Here is a 4,912-nt window from a genome sequence, read left to right as displayed (position 1 = left end):
TAGGTGAAAGTTTGATTTGGAAGGTTGTGGTTGTATTAAGTTTTTTTTTCTTTTCATTTTGCTTTCTATCTATCTTTTTCACCGATTTCCTTTCTCTTTACTCTTTTCTTTCTATGGCTCTTTTCATATTTATTTTTCAGAGGTATGCCATAAAAAAGTTCATTGAAAAATTAGACATTAGAGCAAAGTAGCCGTTGATTTCACATTCTCACCTTCTTCAGAGACACAACATATTTGAGAGTTGTAAGGTGAACACTTTTCACATACTCTTCCCTCTTATTAATTTGAAAATTTTTGTCATCCTTTGTTTCCTTTATGTTTAAATTCAATCTATTTTGAGTTAAATGAGTTGAGCTCATAGAGAGAGGAGATTAGAAACCCAAAAGACAGAGGCATTATTGCTGCATATAGAAGGAATTAGGAGTGTTCACCATCCCGTGCAACACTTATCAAACAAAGAATTTGATTACATTGTCTACGTCCATCTTTGTCTTTTATAATTAATATATTTGGATTCCGTCAAAATCTTTAAACGTTTAATTCTTTATTACTTTACCATCCCAGAAATAGGATGCAAGGCCTATGAATTTCATCAGGTTGGCTCATTGAAAATTGATATTATCTTTTCTCAAATAGTGTTTGGTGACCAAATCATTGGCGATTGAACTAATCATCCAAAGAGATTACCAACACCTTGAAAATATTCAGCAAAGATTGGGTGCATCTAAATCGGTATAAAAGTAACTAACTATTAGTTTTAAGTTAATCTTTTGATGCATAATTAACAAAATTGACTTTGTCCAATAGTGCTAGTAATGAATATATGGAAAGAGATGAAATTTTCTACAAAAAATGAAGAAAATGAAGTCAAATGGCAATAAAGTTTTGTTCCCATGTAAAGAATGTAGAAATATGAGACATTGTGATTTTGAAATCATAAATGAGCACTTGGTCATTAAGGGAATTGACCCTACATAAAATATTTGGTGTCATCATGGAGAAGTATATGAAGGGGATGAAGTCCAGAATGAGTTGATGATAGTTTTATGTTTGAAGCAACAAAATTCTATGAGAACACATATATGGTAGAAGAGGACAACATTAATGACCAGTCTACATCAAGGAAGGAAAACAATTTTTCTCGAAAGGTTCAAGAGGCAATACTTCGTTGTATGTAAGTTGTATAAAGTATACGAAAATGTCAGCAATTGTAGCATTATATAAACTGAAAACCTTTAATGGTTGGTCAGATAGAAGCTTCACCAACCTTTTAAGGCTTTTGCATGACATGCTCCCAATGGACAATGTTATTACAAGATCTATTTATGAAGTTAGAAAATTGTTCAAGGAATTTGATTTAGGCTATCAAAAAATTCATGCATGTGTTAAGGATTGTTGCCTATTTAGAAATGAGAATGAAAAGTTAGAAAGTTGTCCTCATTATACGACTTCAAGATGGAAGATTGATGAACGAACAAATCAAATCAAACAAGGTGTTCCTGTGAAGGTATTGAGATACTTTCCTATCATTCCACGACTTAAATGGATGTTTAAAATAAATGAAGTTAGTGTAAATTTATGTTTGCATTGGAACCATAAAAGTATTGATGGAAAAATTCGACATCCAGTTGACTCTGTTGCATAGGAAACAATTGATAAAAAGTGGCCTGAGTTTTCTATAGATCCACGCAATCTAAGGTTAGGCCTTGCTACAAATAAGTTTAACTCATTCTCCAATTTGAGTAGTCGGTATAGTTGTTGGCCAGTTATGCTTGTTACTTACAACTTTACTCCTTGGTTATGCATGAAAAAGGAAAATATAATGGATATTATTGATTCCTAACCCTAGACAACCAGGAAATGATATTGATGTTTATCTACAACCTCTGGTGGAAGATTTACAACAACTATGGAAAGGAGTACAAGTTTATGATATTGTAAGTAACACATATTTTAATTTGAGATCAATTCTTATGTGGACTATAAATGATTTTCCAGCATATGAAAATCTTGTCGGATGCACCACAAAAGGTAAATATGCATGCTCAATTTGTGGAGATAATACTCGTTCTTATTGGTTGAAACATAGTAAAAAATGTGCACATATGGGTCTATCATTCTTATCAAGGGTTCATCCGTATTAGAGAAAAAAGACATGGTTCTACGGGAAAATAGAAGAAGAGTTACCTCCCAAAATTGCAACAAGTAGTGCAATTTATACCCAACTTGAAGATTTTGATAATTGTTGGGGGAAAGGTGAAAAGAGAAAAAGCAAGAGTCATAAAGGATCGTTAAATAAAAGGTGGAATAAGCGATCAATTTTCTTCGATCTACCATATTGAAAGGTTAACGAACTCTAAGTTTATGGTGTATTTTATCGAGTTTCAAATTATTGAGGTTCAAACTAGATCATTAACGATTTGAAACTTTGATTGTGTAGGAGTTACCAATACACTACAACTTGGATGTCATGCACGTGGAGAAGAATATGTGTGAGAGTATTATAGTACATTATTAGATATAAATGGAAAGACAAAAGATGGAATTAATGCAAGAAAAGATTTAAAACTTTTGAAAATTTGCCCTGACCTATATCCTCAAGAACGAGGAGGGATAATTTACCTACCTCCTGCTCCACACACATTGTCGAAGTCTGAGAAGAAATTATTTTGTTCAAGGTTGTACAAACTAAAATTGCTAAATGGATACAGTTCAAACATTTCAAAGTGTGTATCATTAGATGAATGCAAAGTGATGGGGTTGAAGTCTCATAATTATCATGTGTTGATGCAACAACTTTTATCTGTGGTGCTTAAAGGCTTGCTTCTGAAAGGTCCAAAACATGCAATATCCAGGCTATGTTCATATTTCAATAAACTTTGCCAACGTATAATTGACAGAGAGGTTATGTTAGAGCTTGAAAAAGAAGTGGTGGACATTTATGTCTTTTTGAAAGGTACTTTCCACCTTCATTTTTTGATATAATGATACATTTGGTTATTCATTTGGGTCGTAAAGCTTGTATATACGAACCTATTCAATTCCGTTGGATGTACTCATTTGAAAGGTAACTATTTGACTTTTGATATATTGATAATTGTGGTCTTGTGTATACTAATAATAACTAATCTAGATATATGAAGATATTGAAAGGTTATGTACGAAACAAAGCACAGTCAGAAGGGTGTATTGCAGCATGTTACTTAACTGATGAATGTGTTAACTTTTCAAACAAGTATTTTAAACAGTCAGTTAAGGTAGTGAATAAACAACAACGTAATGAAGATTACCAAAATGATGTCATAGTAGAGGGTCTCCCTATATCTTCTGGAACTCCAATTGTATTATTTGATTATGTACTTGAGAATGTACATCGATATGTTCTATTCAATACAGCAGAGGTGGAACCATTTACTGAATGAGTTATTTTAACAATATTACTTAGTTTAATTTAAGACTATTATTTAATGACATCTTATTGGGTAGGATGCATATGAATAAACTCATGATCTTAGATAAAAGACTAGCAAAAGATTCTAATCTACTTTGGAAGATTCATACAGAACAATTTCCATCATGGTTGAAATCCAAGGTAATACTAACTATTTAATAACGAATGGAAATTTAAAACCATAATATACTTTCACTAACAAGTAGGTATGTTTATTCTTATCAGATTAAATTAGATTCATCTGTTGAAGGTTACTCTGACTTGTTAAAATGGCTTGCAAATGGGCCCAGAAAAAATGCTATGTCTTACACTGGATACATCATAAATGGGCAACGGTTTCACATAAAGAGTGCTAAAAAATCAACCAAAAATAGTGGTGTTGTTGTACATGCTAGAACATTATGTAGATCCAGTGCAAAAGATCAATCTCAAGTTGTGAACCTAGTTCCTTATAGAAACCATCTTATTAGATTATTGTGTTTACTAACTTCCAATCTTTCGATGCGACTAGGTAAATATTCGTAATGGAGTAAAAGTCGAGGAAGGATTCACTCTTGTTAATTTACATAAAAGCCAAAGCATATTTGTGTGGGAGCCTTTCATCTTTGCATCGCAAGCCAAACAGGTGTTTTTTGTTAGAGAACATGACACCTCAAGTTGGTATGTCTATTAAAACCACCACCAAGAGGATTTCATGACTTGGAGATTTAAGGTGAGAATTATGATGGTATTGTGGTTAGTAATGAACAAATTTGTAGTGCAGAAATTGACATTGACGAAAGTGATGAGCTTACTTATGCAAGACAAGATTGTGAGGGTGTTTTAATTTGAGGAGCAGTTTGATGCATTGTTTAAATGCTTGTTTGTGATTGTTATACTTTATAATATTTATTTTTTAAAGGTGCTTCGTTTACATGATCTAACCTTTGTTCTATAAAAACTTTTTAACCACTTTGGCAAATACAATATATTGATGTAAGTTATTTACTATCAATTAACTTTCTTCATAAATCCTTCTTCATAACTTTGTATCAATATCGATGTGTATGTCATTGGATAAGCCACCTCCACTGTAGTGAGATCCCAAATGATGGTAAATATTTATATTATAAAAAGAGTTCATTATTTTTTTTTAACATATGACCCCTATTGATTATTTATTAATGATGCTTTTAGGTTGAGATGGAAAGAAACATGCTACCACCTCAGACTATACAAGATACCTTGGAATTAAAAGTCAAAAGGGAAAAAAGAAAAGATCTCTATGAAGGAAGATTTGTAGTGATGAAATGTTGTATGACCACCAACTAGAAGACGTAATGATCCAGAGGAAAAAATCAAATGCATCTAACTATGATAATGATAGTTTACCTCTTCTGAATGACCACCCTGAATATTTCTCACCCAATCCTAATGAGAAGACAACTAAAGGTAATCCTACTTCAATTCCTACATTAGGCT

At 32.2% G+C, this 4,912-nt stretch overlaps 2 pseudogenes; both read left to right on the top strand.

Moving 5' to 3' along the window:
- The first annotated feature begins 1,082 nt into the window (after positions 1-1,082).
- Positions 1,083-2,144, top strand: LOC150038687 (uncharacterized; annotated as a pseudogene).
- Positions 2,145-2,470: 326 nt separating this feature from the next.
- Positions 2,471-3,422, top strand: LOC150038686 (uncharacterized; annotated as a pseudogene).
- The last annotated feature ends 1,490 nt before the right edge of the window (positions 3,423-4,912 follow it).

Source organism: Benincasa hispida, chromosome 1, assembly GCF_027475165.1.
Source record: "Benincasa hispida cultivar pf3 chromosome 1, pf3_genome.v1.1, whole genome shotgun sequence".
In the NCBI taxonomy this organism is placed as follows: domain Eukaryota; kingdom Viridiplantae; phylum Streptophyta; class Magnoliopsida; order Cucurbitales; family Cucurbitaceae; genus Benincasa; species Benincasa hispida.
The sequence above is the reverse complement of the archived record's forward strand: the minus strand, read 5'-3'. Positions and strand labels throughout refer to the sequence as shown.